A 23781-nucleotide genomic window follows, 5' to 3' on the forward strand; every position below is an offset into this window, starting at 1 on the left:
ACAAAATACAACAAAATATAGACAATACATAAATTTAAAATGATAAAACCATAGAATTACAATCACATGCATACATAATTACAATGTAAAACATTAAAATCATAAAATGCAGTCATAGCTGTGATTACCATGAGAGTAACAAGGGGTGCATCTCCACTGTAGAATTCATGCAATTTGACACTACTTTAACTGTAATAGTTCGATACTATGGAATGAAGGGGGTTGTAGTTTTACAAAGCATTTTGCCTTCTCTGCCAAAATGTACTGCTGGTTCATCAACCTACAACTCTCATGATTTCATAGCATTGAGCCATGGCAGTTAAACTGGTGTTAATCTGCATAATTCAGTAGTGTAGATGCACTCATGTCTCCAAACTGTAGACCAGGAAAAAGGTTCCTATGAGCTGAACCAATTTCAAATCAAATCAATTAGACACACTTGGCCATCATTCATTTTAATTTAAAGGCTTAAAGAAGGGGTTTTCCTATTTACAGTTTGTAAATCAGTTACCAGTACATAATTTTGAAACGATGCCAGCACACTAGATGTCTGAAGTATATTCATTCATTTATTCACTCCCTCTGTTCTGATCTCCAATAGTAAAGTGCACTCTGGACTGCTCCTACAAATAAAAACAATGCAACAAATCTTTCAGTTTCATGAAACAATTAAAAGAACTGCAAATAAGAACACAACGGATAAGGAACCCCAATGCTGTAGAATAATCTAAAAGATCTGAGGAAATGGTTCATTATATTGAATTAAAAACAGAAGAAGTTGCAGGCTAAAGATTTCAGAGACAGGGTTCCACAACCGTTTAGGCCCCCTTGACACCCCCCATTTACACCACTATAAGGCCATTTAAGGAAGCATCCATATTTTAAATTGCACTCAAAAACAGACTGAGAATCTGTAGAGCACAAATTAGATCTGATCTGTTTGGCTACTAATGATGGTATTTTCAACAGAGGTCACTGTTCAGTTCTTAAAGGCAGCCCAATACACTCCATATTATAGCCGTGCAAGAGAGACAGAAAGGTGCAATGGTTTGACCATTAGACTATGACCCTGAAGACCAGGGTTCAAATCTCTACTCAGTCATGGCAGCCCACTGAGGAAGTCACACTCAACCATGGAAACCCAGGGTCCTGGTCTTAGAACTAGTCTTAGTCTCACTATACTTCTGACTCCATATTGGCCTAGTTTCCCAATTTCTGTCCTATAGCAACCCTCAGAGATCTTAATATTTCCCTTAATGTAAAAAATGATACTGTGGATAATTTATAGAGTTTACCTAGATTATGTGTATTCATGGAGATGATAGAGCTCAAGGAAGATGACACTCACTTCAGTTCCTGATTTAAAGCTACTGGGGCTAAAAAATTGGTTAGATGCTGAAAAAGCATTGCCAGTGCAAAGCAAGGTATAACAGACAGGAGACATTATTATTCTGATTCAGTATAGGGTGGTTCTTAGGATCCTTGCCTATACGTAAAAGAGGCTGTCATAATTATGTGAATGTAGCTGTTCCCGCCCCTGTATGAGAAGAACTACGTAAGAAGTGATGTTCTTTCCAGTAGTAGCTTGTGGATTTTAAGCCAGTCGGGCAGTCAATTTTCCCAATGGTTTAGTATGAACTTTAAAGGAATCTTTAATTTTCTGCATCCTAGTTCCCTGAGTCCCCAGTGGTGCAGGGGGTTAAACCGGTGAGCTGATGAACTTGCTGACCCAAAGGCTGGCAGTTCGAATCCGGGGAGTGAAGTGAGCTCTCACTGTTATCCCCAGCTTCTACCAACCTAGAAGTTCAAAAATGTGCAAATGTGAGTAGATCAATAGATACTGCTCTAGCGGGAAAGTAACAGTGTTCCATGCAGCCACATGACCTTGGAGATATCTACGGACAACGCTGGCTCTTTGGCTTAGAAATGGAGATGAGCACCAACCCCTAGAGTTGGACATGACTAGACTTAGCGTCGGGGGAAACCTTTACCTTTACCTTGTTCCCCAAACAAGGTTCAGCACCTCTGATAAAGTTCTGATTAAAATTTAAAGTGATCTACTGCCCCATTGATTGTGAATGAAAACCAGTCACGAATCCATAACTCTAAGTTGCACATTCAAAAGCAGATTAAACATTTGTAATATTTTGGCCACTATTTTTTAAATTTTCACATCTGCTATCTTCCTTTTTTATTATATAAAATTTCATGACCCAATGGAAGTCACAAATCTCTCCGCTGGTTCTATTAAGAGAAGTAACATCTCATCTGAACCATATCCAAACATTTGGCAGGTATAATTGATTAATGCTTTTACTTGGTTTTAGTCTTTAGATTGGGATAGGAATGACATCTCCAATCATCTGACAAGAAGAAATGAATAAGCTTCCTTATTTACAACTTCTCTCATTATGGAGGTCTTGAGGCATATTGGCACTAAAGTATCCATTTAAGCCGTTTCTATTTTTACATGACGATGGAACAAATCCAGTCCATAGTTGAAAAAGCACCATAAGTGAGACAGAGCTTGTCTAAGGTCCATGACCATATGAGTTTATATTGTCCCATGTCAATAGATTTGATCTACTTAGCCCACTGGTAGTATAACTCTGCAATAAAAACACGCTTTAGAATGAATCCAAAGCTTGGAAAATTTCTCAGCAATAACAGATTAGCATACAGATGATGTCTGGGACTGATTATATTGTATTATTATCACATATATTAACACATAGAAACCGTCTGAACAATACTATAATACATTAAGTCATTTTGGAGCAGATTTCCTCCAAAGGCTGATGTCGTTCCCATTGGCTATCCTCCAGACAGAGCTATTCTGCATTGGAGAATATATTAAAATACTGAAATAGAGGCTTACTGTGGAATGCTTGAGATCCCCATTCTGAACATAAATGCATGCAATACATACTCATTAAAATTATATAAAAGATGAGACATATTGGCAGTTTGTTTGCGGAATAGTACTGCATTCCATCAGGCATAGCTTTAGCATTGCTGCCATTTATTTCATTAAATGTTGTGCACAATCCTCACATACAAGTCCCATGGGAAGAAATGCCAATAGAACTTTGTTTTGAAAAGCAATAGCTGGTAGCTTGTTGTTTTTAAAGATCTTTACAGCCAGTAAAGCCATATAGTGTCTATCTTTTCCCACCTCATGGCTGTTTGGAGTCTTGGATGATTGCTATCCAGCTATGTGGTCCTCTCTTTGGAGTATTCCAAAAGCTTTGCTAGCTCTCCACATCCATTACATAAGACCTGGAAAACTGGTCCAGTAGTATGCCTGCCTATGAAGAAGTACCACACTGCGTAACAAGATTTATTTCAAAAATGTATTTGGAAAGGCCTTGAGACAGTTATCTCGACCATCTTTTAAAGAAATCTCTCTGTTAAATGGAACTGAATAATAAGACTAAAGCTTTGATTAATTTACTTATGTGTTAGTTTTGGTAGAGGCTTTGGAATTTCTTAACAGTAAATCTAGGGAACAGGCAAGGGGGATAAAGATTTTCTTGCATAGTTTCTCTTTGTTTTCTAGTTCCCAAATTGTAGGAATGATTCCAGAGCCAAAATGTGAGAATGTTTTATGTCATTTTCAACCTCAAACTCCCCTGAAGCTGAGCAAAAATATGTCTTTTCTGTTCAGGGGTGAGCTGAAATGTCCTTTAATTGCCAATTTTTCTGAGTATTTTTAGAAGCAGTATTGAGCCATCCTTCTTGGATTCAAGGGATCATGATCTGCCTAAAGTGATATGAATTACATATTAACAAAATGATATGCCACAGATGACTACATGGGGTTTTAGGCAGGCTTTCTACAAGGTTTTGCTGATGCAGACACTTCGATAAGCAAAACCTACTCAGAGCTTTACTTGCTGCTGTGCTACTGGCCTTGTTCAGCTCAAAGAATGTATGGATTGGTGAATTCTCCAGTTCCTAAGAGGTGTTGATGCCTTAGGTATGAGTGACTCTCCCAGCCTTCCAAGTGAGGGAAGTAGCAAGAATTAAAACCATAGTCAAAATTTTCCAGAGACATCATTTACGTGTCACAGCAGGCTTGAAAAGAGAAGAGACATTCTAGAATACCCCAGCAGAAAAGAAATCATACATCCATTACCTTCAACCCACAGGTTAAACTATGTTCTATGTTCTAAAGAGGACTATGGGGAAAGCTTTGATGGTAACGCCAGCTGTGTATAAGGCCCTTCCCCAAAATCTGTGTAAGACCCCAATAGCAAGATAGTGAGCTTCTTACCTGGAAAATTGAGTGGAACTATTTATTTGGCCATTAACATTGGATAAACCAGGCTAAATTAGTTTAATCACGTGTTAAGTAAACCCAGGGAATGCTCCAGAGTTTCACTAAACACTTTTGCACTGTCATCCCCTTTCTCCTCCACTCAGTAGCGCAACATAAAGATTGGGGCTGTTAGCAAAGGCCAGGAGATACAATGGTGATGAGATTACAGAACAGATAACAGATAAAGATGATGATCCAGCCAGGCCACATTGGTTTCAGCATGGCTGGACCAGCTAAACTCCATCCCACCACTGCTGCAGGCCAGGGGCAGGTGCCTCTAAACAGATCTATGGCTTCTGGAACCAGTATGGATCTTCTGGAGAGGCCCTTCTCTTGCTCCCCTCCCACCACCACCTAAAGCACAGTTGGTGGGGTCGAGAGAGAGGGCCTTCTCGGTGGTGGCCCCCCGGCTCTGGAATTCTCTCCCAGGGAGATTAGGCTAGCACCCATAGTATCTACCTTTAGTAGGGACCTAAAATGTGGATATTCCAATGTACATTTGCAAATGATTAAGCCCTGTTTATGATTGCCAGAATGTATTAACTGTCAGATTGAACTCTGCACTTTACCCTGGCCCTACAATCTATTTTTGCACAAGCCCATACCTAGCCCCTCCCTCTTTAGATTTGATATGCCCACTGTAGTCCTGATTTTGGTTTTGAGATTGGTTTTGATTTTAATGATTTTTTTAATATTTTACTGTTTTTGGTTGCTTGATTCACTAATGTCATATGTTTATAGTGCTAGTATATGTTTGTGTTTTAAATGTGTTTTATTTGGCTGATTCTGTTTTTATTGGACTTGGTCCCACTTATAAGCCTCCCCGAGTCGCTTCGGGGAGATGGTGGCAGGATACAAAAATAAAGTTGTTGTTATTATTATTATTATTATTATTATTATTATTATTATTATTATTATTATTATTATTGAGGAAAAATGCTCTAACTGGTTCCAGATTTTTGGATATGTGTATATGAGCCATATATCTTCCCTAGAATAGATTCACTTATTCATTGTGTCTACTTCATTTGGGACTAATGGGTATGATTCAGCCCTATTCCTGTTTTATGTAAGCTATGTTGTGAAGATTTCACCTTAAATGGCAACCTAGATATTAAAGCCTTTGACATTTGAAACCATTAAGAAAACAATTACTTTAAAATTAATATCTAACTTCAGCATGGCTTGAACATGCTAGGACAATCAAACAAGCACAGCATTTTTGTGGAAGAAAAAGTGGACATAACTGGGAGAAAAGCAAATCAAGAATCATTCTGCAGAAAGCCTGAATAGTTTGCTTTAAGCAGTAATGCAAACATACCTGAATTCTTTAAATAAGAAATGCCAGGCTTTTATAAATTATGACAGACTAAACTCGCCTGATGCTCCTTTAAAAAGATTTTAAAGCTGCTTTCTTTTTCTTCAAGTACTTCTTGAAACCTTTTCTTGGCTCCCGTGCCTCAAAGACACCCACCCTAGGTTTACTCCATTATTGTTCACTTTAATGGCTTGAATAACAAAGTATGACTCAAACGAAGGTAAAAGAGTGTTGAACTGGATATATTTATCAAGTTCTTTTCTTTTCTTTTTTTCCTTTCAGTTTTTTGTTGGCGCCAACAGCTTCCACTTCCTAAGATGTTGTAATTATGTGTGTGTGTGTGTGTGTGTGTTTTGTTTCACTTTCAAACATATGGCCCCCTTTCCCCATTAGTTTTCTGATATACATATAGTTGTGATGCATACTCATTTTGTGATGCATATACTATTGCTGGGCCACATGATTGACAACCTCTGGCTTCATAGAGTTAAAGAACAGGATTTATCCTTGGATGTTTTAATATCGAACTTTATTTTCGCACTATAAGGCAGGCATCATGTTCAAACTCAGGTCTGTGGCTGTTGGAGATAGCAACTTTTTCAAGCCTCCTCAATCTAAAGTTTTGCCTGTTTATAATGTATTGTTTATTTTCTGAAGTGTATGTCTTCTTTGGTTTGCAGTTTTCTTAGCTCTATGTATTTGAGGCAGTGGAAGTGGCTGCAGACCATGTGACTGGTCCAGTGATAGTTTTGAATGCAGTTTTAAAAAGGATGACAGTTGAGGAATGACTGTTGAGGCTTGAGTTTGTTTGAGTACAGATGCCAGTGTTAGAAGCTAGAAGTCATTTGAGGCTTGAGTTCCTTGGAAGTAGACTGTTATAAAAGAAAGCTGTACAGAACAATATCGTTTTAAAGAGACTGTTAAAGACTATAAGTTAAAAGATACAAACTGAAATATTTTAAAGCTTAACCTAACAAGAAATGTACCTGGATATTTAAATACACGAAGTTGTGAGTAAAACAAACTTCTTATTTAAAGATGTCTACTTGAATTTTGTCTGCTGAGAGCATTGAATAGAAACACATTTGGAACATTTAAATGCCCAGTGATCTTCCATTACCAAATAAATAAACCAAAGGAACACTCCTAAAACTCTGCTATGCAATAGGTTATGATCCTAAGAAGCTCATAATCCAATACCCCAATAGTGGCTTCCTTGATTGAGCCTATCCAGCTAGTCTTCCTCTTTTCCTATTGCTTTCAATTTAATCAAGCATCATTGTCTTTTCTAATGTGTCATATCTTCTCATTAGATATCTAATGTACAATAGTCTCAGGCCCAATCTACATTGCCATGTAATGCAGTTTCATAATGAAGTCTGCTTCTACACAGCCACTTAATCCCTATCAGAATGTGGATTAAAGAGATACAGACCAGTTTCTGAGAGTCTCCACAGGCACACCAGGAACCATAAAGGAGCTCCTGTTGCATCCACAAAGCTCCCCTCATGCCAAATTAATCCAACATAAAGAATTTATTTTCTTAACAGCTGGGAGAAATGCGCTGAATCAGCCCATCAGATGAGAATCAGCAATGGGAATCATGGCAGGAAGAAAATAAAAAAGGAAAAGCAATTCCCTTTGGGGGGGGGTATTTGTTTACCTTCTTGAGAGCACCATCTGTGTATCTGGATATTCCAGTGGTGCTGTTTCCATGAGCGCCGAATTTCTTCTCTGCAGTGACTATAAACAGGTTAGCTGCACCACATTTTATCACCGATTTTGGACTTTCCAGTGAGATTTTTTAACATACTGTATTGGGCTAAACATGTGCTCCAGCGCACATTGGAGCTGTGCATTTTTTTGACATCCCATTTCTTTCCAGATTTTCAAGCCTGTGTTCATGCTGTAATATAATACAGTTCAATGCAGTTAAACTGCATTACATAGCAGTGTAGATGGGTACTCAGTGTAATCTTCATGGCTTCTAGGAAGAATTCAGATCTGCCTTTTTGGCAGTCTATTATATCTGTAGAAATCTCCTCCAGCATCACATTTAAAATCAGTTGATTTTCTTCCTTCAAGCTTTCCTCACTATCCAGCTTTCACCATAATAATAATAAATAATATTACACTTTATTTGTATCCCGCCACCATCTCCCCAAAGGGAGATAATATCAACCACAGTCAACACAAATAACATAAGATGAAAATGGAATAATTTTAAAACACAAGGCATCTAAGGAAACTAGCTGCCATCAATTTATAAGTAAAGTGCCAACGTTTCAATCTCAAAAGCCTGCTTAAACATCCATGTTTTTAAGCTGGATCGGAAGGATTGGAGATTGGGGACTAATCTAATCTCCTTTAGGAGGGTATTCCAGAGCCGAGGAATGACCACAGTGAAGGCCCGCTCTCTCGTCCCCACCAACTGCACTTGAGATGGTGGTAGGACTGAGAGAAGAGTCTCCCCTGCCGATCTTAAAGCTCGTGCCGGTTCATAGAAAGAGATGCGGTCTCAAAGGTAGGTTACATAGGTTGCATGATACATAGAATGGTATATAATGGTATACCATGGTATGGGCAATCCTGGTTTTAGTATTCAATTATACTTGTCTGGTTCCTTTCTAGTAGCCTTTCAAGGTCCTAGGTTTTTTTTTTAATCTAATTCTTGACTACAGTCTCCATTCTGATTAATGCTTGAACCAAGGCATGCAATTGTTTTAGCTATTTCAATGGCTTCATTGTCAACTTTATAGTTATGTAAATCATCTGTGGTTACCATTTTTGTTTTCTTTAGAAAGTTCTAGTGTTGTAGTATTGACTGATATAATGTGCAGACAAACAATAGTGCTGAAATTTGTTCAGTATGTTCTTTTCATGAATGCATAATTTCAGGGATGCAAGACCAAAGGCATACACACACAAACATGAAAGGAACATACGGTATCAATTTGATAACTGCAGTGTCTTGTCACTATTTGAAGAGTAGAACACCTTTAGGATTGTCACATCCTTAGCAACACTGCCATATAAAATCCAGGTTATCTGATTTGAACTGGATTATATGCCAGTGTGAACTCATATAATCCAGTTCAAAGCAGATAATGTGGATTATCTGATTTGATAATCTGGATTATGTGGCAGTGTAGCAAGGGCTTCTCTCTTTCTTTCTGAATGGTTTTAGTATGCTGTGGATCTGGCTCCTAGCTTTAAACTTAACAAGAAATTTCGATAGCAATAAAAACAACATGATTGTGTTTATGAAACAGGCAGTTTCACTTGCTTTCTGGAAAGACAAAATAAAGTTTGTTTCATGATACGGCACAAGAATTTAAAATACTGGACAAATCTGCTAGGGATTACTTTGTTGGAAACTATTTGCTAAATAGCCTCTCTGTACTCATAACCCAGTTATAATGATAACAATATCTTAAGTTTAGTCCCATAGAGCCAGAATTTAGTACCTATTCCCAAAGATGACAAAAATATCCATATTTATTAGACAACTTCCTGACACACAGACATGGAAGGAAAAGAACTACCATATATTGCAGGCTGATGGCAGATGGCAAATACTTGACAGATCAACACATTCCATTCTGTTGATCAAAACTAAAGTCTTAGACTGAAATCCTATTCATAATTACCAAAAAACAAACAAACTCTCAAACACCCAAAGTCTCATTAAACTCAGTGGGACTTATTTCCAAGCAAATGTGCTAGGAAGTAGTTTGTAATAGACATAAAACTGTATGCTGATACACTACAGAGAGAGAGAGAAAAAGGATAAACACTTGAGATGCCAGGAATTTTTCTTTTGTCTTTTTATTTTACCTTTTAAGTAGTGTTGTCAATTCCTGGCATGCTAAGTTCTAATTGAGCTAATATGTAGATGGCAGAATCAGAGATTGTTTATTGCTCCGTTGGTCAGAGAAGAATGTAATGGGAAATTTCCCAGATCTGACATACCCCACGGTCACAGAAGTGGACATTTTATAGACGAAGGGTTAGAAGGCACAATCATCAAGTTTGCAGATGACACCAAATTGGGAGGGATAACTAACACTTCAGAAGAGAGGAGCAGATTTCAAAATGATCTTAACAGACTAGAGAGATGGGCCGAAACTAACAAAATGAAGTTCAACAGGGACAAATGCAAAATACTTCACTTCGGCAGAAAAAAATGGAATGCAAAGATACAGAATGGGGGACGCCTGGCTCGATAGCAGTACGTGTGAAAAAGACCTTGGAGTCCTCGCGGACAACAAGTTAAACATGAGCCTACAATGTGATGCGGCTGCTAAAACAGCCAATGGGATTCTGGCCTGCATAAATAAGGGTATAGCATCTAGATCCAGGGAGGTCATGCTACTCCTCTATTCTGCCTTGGTCAGACCACACCTGGAATACTGTGTCCAATTTTGGGCACCTCAATTGAAGGGAGATGTTGACAAGCTGGAAAGTGTCCAGAGGAGGGTGACTAAAATGATCAAGGGTCTGGAGAACAAGCCCTATGAGGAATGGCTTAAAGAACTGGGCATGTTTAGCCTGCAGAAGAGAAGGCTGAGAGGAGGCATGATAGCCATGTACAAATACGTGAGGGGAAGTCATAGGGAGGAGGGAGCAAGCTTGTTTTCTGCTGCCCTGCAGATTAGGACGCGGAACAATGGCTTCAAACTACAGGAAAGGAGATTCCACCTGAACATCAGGAAGAACTTCTTCACTGTGAGAGCTGTTCGGCAGTGGAACTCTCTGCCCCGGACTGTGGTGGAGGCTCCTTCTTTGGAGGCTTTTAAGCAGAGGCTGGATGGCCATCTGTCGGGGGTGCTTTGAACGCAATTTCCTGCTTCTTGGCGGGGGGTTGGACTGGATGGCCCATGAGGTCTCTTCCAACTCTATTATTCTATGATTCTATGATTCAATGACATTTGAAAAGAATAGACATTGCTGTAATTGGTACAACTTACAATCTGCAGTTCAAAATACATTCATTATTGAAAGGTTTGCAGTTTGTGATTAGTGCACACATGGCGGGAAACTTCGGGCCCATCCCGACAGGCCCATATCATGGGACCTGTCTGGGTTTTTAATGGGGGCGTCCAAACGACGCCCCCGGTAAAAATGAATTAATTTGGAATAACCTTGGTTATTCTGAATTAATTAAATACTCAATTAGATCTGGGCCTTCCTGAAAGGCCCGAATTGGGCCTATGGGAACCCACCCGCGGGTAGTTTCAGGACCAACTGGAACTACTCAGGGGTGAGTCCCCACAGCCATCATGCGCCTTTTGGGTTCCTGGAACCTAAAGGTGTGGGATAGCACCCACCCCTCCCTCCAAACCCTCAAAAACAACCCTTAAATCCCCCCCCCCCCGGTCTCCTGGCGTGTCATTTCTTCATGCCAGGAGGACTCAAGGAATACCTTAATGGCAGGAGGGTTTTTTATTGTTAAGCATTGTTTTGGGGGTCTTCTGGGTGGCTGTATGCTCAGGCTTTTGAGGAGTGCATGGGGATGAGAATCCGTGCCAAAGTGTGTTTCTTAAACCTGCTTTGGTGTGGATTTTGGTGCTGCCTGGAAGTGCCCTTAATAAAGCTTTTCATTGGAAGAATTTTTGAGTCTGTCTTCTGTATCCACACAACCCCTTTCTCCCAGTGGGAGATTATTAACATAGGGAATGATTACTTTTAGGGGAATCAATGTTTACTGATTGATATCAGCTGGGAAGGGGAAGCTCTCCTTGATTGAACAATTGATGATTATTTTTGGGATGATGGGTTTGAGACTTTTTGGAGAAGAGTACATTGTGTTTCCTGTGGGATTGAGATGCTCTCGGCACACATCTGATGGGGTGTGTGTGTGGAGTTGGCTTCATTAAAAGGTGGGAAAAGCGAGAAGGGTGTTGTCATTGCCACTCAGCTGGAGGTCTTTTTCCAGCTTCTGAAGTGGAGTGGGGTAACCATAGGTCATTTCTGAACTTCAATACTCTTGGGTTTCCCAGCTTCAGACAACAGTCACACAAGGCATAAAGAGATGCACAAATTAATAAAATACCTGACAATGTCATGGCAGCTAGATTAATTCTTTCCCTATGAAGAAATGTTTAGACCAAGAAATTCATTTGGAAGCTTTGGGCAGAGGAAGAGCGGATGGCGAATGGAGTCTACTTATGGCAAAGGAATAGATGTGATCCAGTCTCTATGATAAAAACTTAGAGATACATTGGGAAAATCTACACTGAGCATTTAATGCAGTTTCAAATCAGTATTGAAGAAAGTGTTTTTGATGAGCAGATAACTACTACATAGGAAATCCTGGAATCAGTTTGAGGCCTGGATGTTGATTATAAAACTACAGAGCACTGATGCATATTTTAATGGTTTTCTTGTGCATGCTTTTATGGCAGTTTGTTTTCTGGCTGCCAGAGTTTGAATCAAGCAAGCTTCAAACTGCATTAAATGGTCAGATGGGGCCATTGTTTCAGAAACCACTGTTTCTTTCATCAATGGAAATACAATATTCCCAGGTGGAGGGTTACTTTTATAAACACCTGTAAGCACTTGGGTAGATCTAATACTTGTGTGCAGAGATCAGTGAAATGTTAAAGAAAAGCACATGTGTTTGTACTGTTTAGAACTATGCTAGAATGTGTATATGTGTTGTTATTGTTAGTTTGCTTGTTTGTCCAGAAGTCAAGCAGAGGTCATGCTCAAATTGAGTCTGTCAATGAGTTGCCAAAGGTCACATATTAATTAGAAAGAAAAAGAAAGCATTCCTTCGTGGAATTCTGACATTCGGCTTCGTTTTCTGCATTAATGGTTGTTTTACTGGCTCTGTATACAAGGATCCCCAGAATTAGGAAAAATGAAATTCCCCAGACAAACAAAAAAGTTTGCAAAACTGTTTCTTCTTCCTGGACTGTTCTGGAATTCCCAGTAATCATAGTTATTCTTTTTTTTAAAAAAAATTATATTGTGTATGAATCTTTCATTTGGATCAGGTCAGCTGCTCTACAGCAGAGCCAAGGTTTGAAGTCTCCTGGATTTTACAGGCTTAGAAAGTTATAGGCATTTGAGACTTGATCAATGCCTAAATCAGTGAAGTCCAGGAACAAGACAGATAACTGTGGCTATTCTGAACCATTTCATTAGACTTGATCCTTCCACACATTCCATGAATGCTTTCAGAATCATTCTCATTAAGTAGGCTGTATGTGCCTTGGGAGTACAGTAGTTACAAAAGCCAGCTTTTAGCCAGACAATTCCATTTTACAAGGGCCTGTGTTTTCTCTACAATGAATGTGACTTTCTTGTACCTTTAAAAAAAATCTTGTGCTACCCCTATATTTTGAGTGCATCCCTAGTCAGGAATGTAGAACTTTCTGTTCATGGTTTCTTTCACTCTCAAGTATTTTTGTTGTGCCACAATGACGGGAACAGTGAAATCAAGCAGCGTATCATAACTTTCACTTAATGGACCAGAACCCAATGGGATTGAGTTTACAGGAAATGAACCTGTGTGTACTATGCAAATGCCTTTTCTATTCCAGCATGGCAAGTTCAATAACATCACCTCATTTGTATGTAAATTCAGTACCTGCTGTGAGAATATGAAACAGACAAATAAGACTAAGACTTTATTCTTTCTGAAAGACAGATAAAGAACTACAGCAGTGTTCTTTTGCTGAGCAGGCAAACAAAACTATAACACTTTTCTTTTGTACTCAATGTCTGCATTGCTTTTTGTTTGGTGAACAGACTTCTGTGATGTGAGTTACTTAATAATAAAAAGTGCATTTTCATCTAGTCCAAGTCTGATGTTTGACTTAGAAAGTTGGAGTCAACTTTTATGTACTTCAGTGGTTCTCAACCTTTTAATGCCATGACCCCTTAATACAGTTCCTCATGTTGTGGTGACCCTCAACCATAACATCATTTTTGTTGCTACTTCATAACTGTAATTTTTCTATTGTTATGAATCGTAATGTAAATATCTGATATGTAGGATGCATTTACATTCATTGGACCAAATTTGGCACAAATACTCAATATGCCCAAATTTGAATATTGGTGGGGTTGGGGGGGATTGATTTTGTCATTTGGGAGTTGTAGTTGCTGGGATGTATAATTCACCTACAATCAAAGAGCATTCTGAACTCCATCTACAATGAAATTGAACCAAACTTGTCACATAGAACTCCCATGACTAACACTTTAGAAATAGCAAAATACCTCAATCCCACCGTTGAAGTTTGCTCCATGTGAAGGGCACTGTAAGTTGCCATTTCTTAAATGTCTAGAAACGCTGATGAAGTTCATATTCTTGACTGTTGACTCTGGACAGAACACTGTTGATGTGCTACACTAACAGTTGTACCCCTTGCAGGACTGGGCAGCAATAGCAAGATAAGTCATGCAATATATGCTGGCTCCAAGCATCTTATTTCTTCAATAGATTATTACCTTTATGGCCATTGCACCCAGGGCCTTTAAATTCCTACTGCCATTGTCTAGACCAGTAGTTCTCAACCTGTAGGTCCCCAGGTGTTTTGGCCTACAACTCCCAGAAATCCCAGCCAGTTTACCAGCTGTTTGGATTTTTGGGAGTTGAAGGCCAAAACATCTGGGGACTCACAAGTTGTGAACCACTGGTCTAGACTTTTTGTATATAATCACAGGATTTTGTCACATGTTCCTTTGGGTTGATAGTTTTAATTTGTTGCTTTTTAATGACATTGTCACATATAAACAAATTTTTTTATTATGATGCTATGTTTTTGCATGTGAATTTGTCTATTTGCCTTTTGGAATTATATTTATCAGTTTCTTGCTTATTGCCTGTACTCCAAGAGATCTAACCACATGCAGTAGAAGAAAGAAATCCCAGATGAATGTGACATTCCCTGATATGTATACCTGTGAAAGAATTATGCTAAGGATTGCTTCATTATCACTGCAAGTCCACACGTGAGTAAATTTGTCCTTCCCTGTCTTTTTTTAGAGGAAGATTTATATGTTGAGCCTACAAATACTTCAGTTAATCACCTGGCTATTCAAGAATAGGTAGTTAGGAAGAATCACCCTGGCTACTTTAGAATGTGTAGTTTCAGATGTTGATTTTCTTGCATGTATTAAATCCATGCAGTATTTGCAGTTTCAAGCCATGAGGTTCATAATAATATCTCATTTGTGAATTCTCAAAGAACCCAAAAGAAATTTCATTCTATCATCTCTTTCAGGTAACTTTGAAAAGACAACAGCTCTGTAAGAATTTTCGAAAGATAACGACATTTAACCAGTGCACTGAAAATAATCCTGCCTTTTCTCTGAACATTCCCCTGATATTTTCATTAAAAATGTTAGACCAAACAGAATCCCATCAGGAAATTCCTCAACTCTAACCTTTCAGGGTCAGAGAATGCAGCAGACGGTTTGTTGTCTTGAAGACTGACCTCAGTTTGTTTCTATTCCAAACAAACTGTTCAGATGTTATCTGTGTGTTGTCTCAGGAGACTTTGGCACTAACCCTCAGAGATCAACAGTAGCAGTTTTTGAACCACTTTCTATAAAGAATTACTTTCATAGGGAAGTGACCCTTCCAGCTAATCATTTAGTACCACTTAATTTACTGAGTGATTTCACAGCTGGCTAATGGAAAGTGTTCATTAATAAGATGCCGCATTCCTCTGCAACATTATTCAAACATCTGTTCCATGGATCTGTTTATTCAAATATTCAGGTTCTAACAGTTCTCAAAATCCCCACAGCATAAGTGGCTTATATTCCTCCATGTATAAATAGCTGTATGTTGCCAAATAGTATTGGCTAAAGATAAATGTTATTTACTGATCTATTTAGAAGTGAATGGGTAGAAAGAGTATTAGAGGGAATAAGCAAAAAATCCTTAAGTTGTTTGTTAACCTATTAGATGTCCCCAATATCCTTTCTCACCTCTAGTGAATCATAGTTCAGAACTTGTATTTGACTGGAGAAAAAACAGATGTCAGGAGAAATTATCTGATAAGGGAGTTAAATTATCTGCCCTATATTTTAATCACTTCATGCAGGTGCCCTCCATCATAGGAACACATATGTTTTGCAATTCTATGTTTCAAAACATGCAATTCCATCCATCCATAATTCCAGCGGAATTTATTTGATTGAAGTGTTTTTTGATCCCATTCTGGATATGACATGATCAGAGATCCAGATCATGGAAAGCTTGCTCCTATGTTCATATGCTTTTACTTGCAGATGTACCTGTCCAAGTATGAATATGGAGCAGGTGAATTTAACATTGCCATAGAACCTTTAGGTAAAACTGAAAATGTGGCCCCAGAATACTGAGGAGACTAAATATTTATAGTCAGCATTGTCTAGTTCAACACTAAAACCTCCATACTCACTAGGGATGCCTTCCTGAAACACTGTGGAAACAAGAATACAAACCCTATTGAAATGAATGACTTCTGTAAAATGTTATCATGGAAATGCTCCAAGGGACCTAGAAAATTCCTAGAGAGGACATATTTTGTTGGATATGGGAAGGTGAAACTGCAAGTACTAGCCCTGTAGGTACAGGGGTCATACTGTCTTACTATAACTTTTATTATATTCTACCTTTCGTCCAAGATACTCCAGTAATATGTGTAATTTTTCCCCTGCTCCATATTTTATCCTTGTGGAACATGTCAGGATAGAAATTAGTGGGGATTTTAATTTGTGTCTGTCAAATCTTTGTTTAAATCTTTGACCCTATACGGACTGAGCCCTTTTACAAAACACAGTTATAGTACTATGATTTCACCATGGCTCTTTCCTATCAAATCCTGGAGTTTGTAGATTCATGAGCCACGAGAGCTCTCTGGCTGAGAATTGTAAATGCCCCTTCTTGAAATGCAATCACAGGATTCTATAAGATGTTGTCATGGCAATTAAAGTGGAACATACTGCTATGAATATGTTGTGTAACTTCTGGTGGAGGCCCTGCCTCCAACTGGGTTGAAAGTGTCACTGGAGGATTCACCCACAACACATGAGCCTTTTCGTGATGATCTGATCTAACAGCCAGCACGGGTCCTTTGCAGAAAGGCAATACTTCCCTCATGTGATGGGGAAAGCATTGCCAAGAAAGAGGTGCGTGTGGGGTGACAGATTTGCTCCACTGCCCCTCTCATTTCTTCCCGAAGCCAGGCAAAGCGAAATGCTTCACCTGACCTTTGTGATGAGACCCATAGAAAGGAGTGTGCTGATAGATACATGTAAATGTGAGTCCATTAGTGTTTTTATTTTTTCAATGGTGTTTTATTATTCCAATTAATTATATGCTTTGTTTTCTAAAGCACTTCCTAGCTTTATAGCAAGAGTAGAAAAAGTGTTACTATTCACTGCAACAATGTTCCCAACCAGAGATATCCCCTAACAGCCTGGAATCAAAGCAGTTTAGCTTCTCTCACCCCTACAAAGTTCAACCCAGGTGACAACAGAACAAAAACAAAACTATGACACCAATTTCAGGTCACTGGAAACATGCTTGTCCAACTGGGGAGTGAAGGTGGGAAACAGGGGTGAAAATTCGCCCCAACCCTTAGGACAATCTTCCATTTTTGCTTCATAGAGAGAAACAATTTCCTATACTGTGTGCCTAGAGTATCAAGTCACGTTTCTGATACCATTAGAAGCGTTAATGATGAAAACAAGGTTTGTAGGTATACAGAACTTTCTTGTAGGCATCTGTGCATAGGAATGTAATCTACTGTTTCTCTCAAGGAGGATTCACTCAGGTGAGAAAGGTCAAACAGCAGCTTTGTGTTGACAGTAGACATTCCTGATGGAAAAAGTGTGGCAAGCAATCCCTTCTTTCTCTTTATGTGACTAAGAGAAAACATTCCTTCCTTCTGGATTTTCTGCAGAAGGATCTCAGGATGATACCCTTTCCACTGCTTTCTTTAAACAATCTTCAAAAGACATTGTCTTTAATTCTTACTTTTTATTGGTTAATTCATCTTGGACAAATACCCTTGGTCTTCTAATTTATTTATTTATTTAATATTTATTTATTTTTACCCTGCTCTTCTCACCCTGAAGGGAACTCAGAGCGGCTTCCAAGTTGGCAATATTAAATGCTGTACAAACGGCATTCTGAAAGTTTGTGAAAGTTTGTGCTTAAAGTTACCAATTTGCTGCTTGATGCATTATGTTGCTCCCAGCAGGGGAAAGACATAAAGATTCCCAATGGCACTCCAGCTGTAAAAGCATGTCTGCCATATCAAGTTAGATTGACAGCTTTCTATAGTCAAGGGGCAGGCTAATGCTATTAAACCTTAAGCTGTACAAGAACATTTTGGTATTCAATTTTAAAATATGTCACATACCAGAAACAGTAAATCTTTGTATATAAGAAATCAACAGGAAAATATAGCCAGAGATGAGACCACAGAGGAAACACAGTTCATATTTAGTAAAGAAGATAGATGGAAGGTATGTCTGTGGGGATGGATTTTGGAAAGGTGCCTGGCTTGAGGCCAGGGATGAGAGAAGCTGGAGCTGAAAAGAACAAGCTTAAAGACTGGTATGTCCAAAAGAGAAGACTAAATAGACGTTGTTGGTTTATTCTTAATAGGGCTGTGCACAGATCTGTTTTTTAAAACGGGCTCCGGCTGTTTTAGCCAGCCATAACAGCACAGATGCTGGCACCATTTTTCCTGGCCACAACAGACCACGTGGCTGTCGAAAATGGCTGCCTTTGATTTCTTTCAGCTATATGTGGAGTGTGGGTGGAGTGTGGAGAGAGGGGCAGCCATGCACACAGGATTCCCTGTGAGGTTGTGAGCCCTGCTGCCTGCCTGAGCCAATCAGAAGAAGAAAGCTGATCAAGTGCTCCATGTTCTATCTCAGTGTCTTTGCTGCTCTTAGGATCTTGCTTTTGGACTCAATTCCAATCTTTTCCTTTGGCGATTTCATTTTTGGGCTGTGAAAGTGCATTTGGGGGGTATTTGTTTAAATATTGGGGCGGTTTACTGAAGGGAGGGTATAACCTAGTCAGGTTGAGTCCCCACGGGGAGAATTCAATTCCTCCCCAGGTCTAGTTGAAGGAGATTAAAGGAAAGGATGCCAGAAACAGTGCTTTCTTAAGTCTGATGCCTTAACCCAGGGCTAGCTGAAAGAGATTAAAGGAAAGGATGCCAGAAACAGTGGTTTCTTAAACTAGTTGCCATTCTCCAGGCAAAATGTAGCTATTTGGATATTTTGTTATTTTTACCTTTTTACCTTCCTTAGAAGCTAGCCTAGAAAGCTAGTTAGCTCCAAGAACCTTTTCTGTGTAAAGTGGATTTCTTTTTACCAAAATAAATATTTTGAACCTATAATTGTGACTCTGGAATCCTTTGCCATCCTAAGGAACAAAGGCTTATCCCAGCTCATCACACGTAAGTTGCTGCTTATGAAGTGTGCTTCTGCCACTCTGCTATATTTTATGTGGAATCACCCCAAAAGTGGGTTATTTTTTAGTCTAACCACTCAATAGATTCCAAACAAGAAATGATGCCAGAAACAGTGGTTTCTTAAGACCGATGCACTAAAAATAATGGAAAGGGGAGCCTCGTAAGTTCCTCATTGCTGCCAATGGGTCGGATCTTCCCAGATCTTTTAGCTGCCAAACCAAAAAAAAAAAAAAAAAAGGATTTTTCCCTGGCCAAATTTGGGAGGCTCCTGAAAAACGAATTTGGGGAGGGGGGGGTCACTGAAAGCTAGACATCAAATTGCACACCTAATTCCTAGTCTTTCAATTACCATCTGTTTATCAAGAAGCAATGCTTCACTGCTTTGTTCCAAAAATTGCTGCATATATTATACAGTTATATCCTTTGTTACTACCTGGAGCAAGTGTGGAGATACCAGAAGCAAGAGATGCAGTCCCATGGGAAGTAGAATCCCTTGTTTTGTGGGGGTAGTAGAAGAAGAGGACTTAAAATACCATTTTAGGAAAAGATAGGGAAAACTATTCCCTTTTATATAAGTTCCTGGTTTCAGAAGCACCCAAGACTTTTCTGGGTAACCTCTCATAACAGCATTTCTGGAAATATACACAAATATATGTTGTTTCGTACTTAGACAACTCATTCCTGAGACTCTTTGTACAATGAAGCAAACCAACCACTCAATCATGTTAGATTTCTGGCAAACTTCATGGGATTTTCACATTTATAGTTCATCCCAATAGAGTGATCCATCAACAGGCTATCCTCACAGACTGGACAAAATGGACATAGATGTTTTAGTAGCACATTAAGGAAATGATGACTTGCTTGCTTAAAGTGAATATGGCCGGACTTCGAAGTATACTTTCATAGCTATTGGAAAAATGTATCTTGCATAGAAATCAGTATTACAAATTTCCTTCTGACTAGGACAATAAATGTACAGTTTATCACAAATGTGGAATTTTCTTTGGGTAGATGAATGAGACTATTTATCCTGTCATGGTCATAACAGTTTGAATCCTCACAAATGTGGTTATTCTTTGGTCGATGGCTGCTAAATTGCTTTAAGATTTTGACCACTTTTGATCTACATCAATATATAACTACAACAATATGTTGGTTGTGTGTTGTATATGTGTGTGTCTATACCATATGTTGACTCAAGCATCCATGACTTGAAAATATATATTTTTAAAATACAGAAAGCAAACCTTGAGTTTGCCATTTTATTATGCACATAGAATGGAACTTGAGCATTCACAGATTTTTATATTCATGGAGAGTATTGGAAACAAATCACATTGGATTGCAAGGGACCACACGCACACAACTTGAACAATATTAATACATACCAGCCAAATACATTGTGCATTCAAGGTGTGGTGTTTGGTTAGTCACATAGAGTCAACAACGCTTCAGTTATCACAAAGCTAATCCCTACAACCAAGTGGCTAGTTTGCATGTTAAAAAAATTACAAGAAAGCAAGGAAACACAGTCTTGATGCATTTTGTATACTTGAGAAAAGTTTTATTCAGAGTGAGAAAGGGGGGGGGGAGATAGAAGAGGAAGAGACAGAGTAACTATGATCGAAAGGTCAATGATTAGAATCTGAGGAGCGGTGTGAGCTCCCGTTGTTAGCCTCAGCTTTTGCCAACCTAGCAGTTCGAAAACATGTAAATATAGATAGATCAATAGGTACTACTCCAGCGGAAAGGTAATGGTTCTCCATGCAGTCATACTGGCCACATGACCTTGGAAGTGTCTACAGACAATGCCAGCTCTTCGGCCTAGAAATGGAGATGAGTACCAACCCCCAGAGTCAGACACAACTAGACTTAATGTCAGGGGAAAATGCTTACCTTCACCTAGACTGGAGTAACACTTTAAAAATGTGCCTGTTCTGACTTACTTACAAATTCAACTGAAGAACAAACCTATAGAACCCAACTTTTTTGTAACTTGGGGACTGTCTTTATTTTTAAAACAGCGATACAGCAAAAATGTTTTGAGAAACTGCCACAAATTATGAAAAGTATATCCTTGCTGATCGTTTCAAACAAAAAGTATATGATTTGTTACCTGTGCTGACATTTTTCTTGATTCATACTTGCATTTCTCTTGATTCATACTTGCACGTCATCAGTAATAGCAAATTGGGCATCCTTTATTCCCATTCTTCTTCCTTCCTTCTGGAATTAAGGCATTTAAACTGGCAGAATGGTTCAATAAAACTATTCTGCTACAGATGGCCATCCAGTCTGACAAGGGGGAAAATGTCATTATAATGAGTTTGGAAAAGTTACATTTAAAATGGAAGTTTTCATAAACCTCCAAATGTAACTTTCCCAAGGTCTACTTTTGGCATTTCACATTGTATACACGAAAGACTTTAAATGACTTGGAAGATGTCCTTCCCAATGTTAAAATCCACTATAGATTGGCACCATCATTGTGACGGCGTGAGTGGCGCCATCTATATGTCAAACTATAAGTTTCAAGATTTGAATTGTTGTATCATGCCTGATTTTGCCCTCACCCTGTAAATGTAGTTGGATTGGTTATTTATATCTGTCAATCAATGTTGTTTGTACCTGTTATATTGCTCACTCAGCAAAACTGTTTGGCTCCACCTCTTCCTGGAGTAGGACTGTGTTTCCTCCTTTTTATTCCACCAGCAAGCTCTCTACCAGATGGACGTGAGAGAGAGACTTGGCTCAAAAAGCCCTTCAAAAGTTACCTCTCAGCACCAATTCTGAGGTTCTTACCCTTGGGACTCACACTTCATGTTCAGGGCCAACCTGAACAACGTTGAGGAGTCTCGAGCGCCTTCACATCAGTCCTTTGGCAACAGAGGAAGACTCTTGTCTTCAGATATAGGTCATTGGACTGAGGCTGAGTTTGCTCCGGCATTCACAGCCAGAGAAAGAGGGATCTAGAAGGCTCCACGGACTGAAACAATCAAAGACTGTAATGTATATTTTCTTTTACCCCCTTTGTGAACAATAAACCCAGTTTTTGAGTTAACTACAGTGTTTTGGTCCTTGGGAGTTCCAGTTTCCCTAAAGGAGGGCAAGAAGCAATCCCCTGGGGAAAGATGTCACGTCCATGCCTCTTTCACTAAGAGTTTACAGCCCCAGGCGCGACGGCACAATCATGCTTCAAAGTTGCAGTCTTGATAGCAAGCGACTGATTTCAAGTTTGTGGCAGAGCGATTCAAAATTAAATTCTCAAATCATGAGTGTAATGAAAGGCTGACCAAGCGTTTTCCCAGAAATGGTTGCCAAGTGTGTCTGAATCCTTCATATGGTCAGGACTACTCCCATGATGTCAGTGAAGCATTAATAATATCACACTGTTGAACTGTCGGATTAGCAAGCTGTTCACAAGTGCAAAGGTTTTGCTTTCCAACGTATTAGTTATTACCACTATGTTAATGAGAATTTCTTGAAGAATAACTGTATTAGTGAGAACTGAAACCCCAGCAGTATTTCAATTTGGCAGCATGAAGGAAAATAATGTGATTAATGCAATCTTTTGCAGGGGCTTACAGGCAAAGCAAAATTGGAATCGCTGATGCTTTTGAAAACAAAGATCCCCCTTCTCCTCCCCTGCAGGGCCAAAGGATATGGGCACTTATTTCTCTCAGTCTCTAACCTCTGCCTACTCTACAATTTCATCAGTGCTCTCATCTGTGACCAATAGTATGTTAGTTTTTGTCATTTGTATCTCTCTGGCTGAAAATGTTTCACTTTCATAAACAATTATTGCTTCTAATTTTTAAGAGATGTTCATGCCCCCAATGAAAATTACATGGTTAGTTACTGACATGGGTAGGGTACATACTCCAACACTTCAACAGATGAAAAGTGAAATACACAGCCAAGCAAAATCATAGTGTAACAGACAGGACTAAAATTATTAATGAAGAACGTACAAGATAGAGTGTCTGCAGCAGTTTGCTTTTGCCTCAGCCTACAGGGAAGGCAAAATTCCACAATTTTCTGCCCTCTGTGCTAATTAAATAGAAATTGCTTTTACATTTTCAGAGAGAATATGAGAGGAGGGTAAAGAAACGGGGACATTTTAAACGCAGTTGACAAAGTCAAATAATTAATTGGGACTGTCCCTGTCAAACAGGACAGTTTGAAAGTATGTGGGTGACTGTATATTATTGCTATGCTGTGATTCTCTTCACATTTTTTTCTGACAATCTTTAAATCTCAGCAGGATTTTTCTCTGTTTCAGATGGTTGTGGATTAGGGAGTGGAACACCTGTAAAAAGATTGCCTATTTGAATGTGAAGTGATATAGATTTGGAGTTCATCTACCACTGTAGAATTAATGCAGTTTAACACCATGGCCCAATGCTATGGAATCCTGAGATTTGTAGTTTGGGTGAGGCATCAGAACCCATTGGGAGAGAAGGCTAAAGACAGTGTAAAACTACAACTCTTATGATTCCATAGCATTGAACCATATCCGTTACAGTGGTGTTAAGGTGCATGAATTCTACAGTTTTCTTTGTCTGTTTTCCTTGAAACCTACTTCAGAGCACAAAATTGAGCGTATTTCATTGCGATATTCAATGTGAACATGATTACAATTATGAGAACAACTGGTTGTTCTGTATGTGGCTTGAAAGTAACTCAACATACAAACA

At 38.9% G+C, this 23781-nt stretch overlaps 1 long non-coding RNA gene across 1 annotated transcript in view; it reads right to left on the reverse strand.

Annotated features, from left to right (window-relative positions):
- Positions 1 to 265: 265 nt before the first annotated feature.
- Positions 266 to 23781, reverse strand: part of LOC103279004 (uncharacterized) — a 51294-nt gene continuing 27778 nt past the window's right edge. The window contains exon 3 of the long non-coding RNA XR_010006412.1: positions 266 to 623. This is a non-coding gene — a long non-coding RNA (uncharacterized LOC103279004). The remainder of the gene's footprint in view (positions 624 to 23781) is intronic.

Source organism: Anolis carolinensis, chromosome 5 (genome assembly GCF_035594765.1).
Source record: "Anolis carolinensis isolate JA03-04 chromosome 5, rAnoCar3.1.pri, whole genome shotgun sequence".
In the NCBI taxonomy this organism is placed as follows: Eukaryota; Metazoa; Chordata; class Lepidosauria; order Squamata; family Dactyloidae; genus Anolis; species Anolis carolinensis.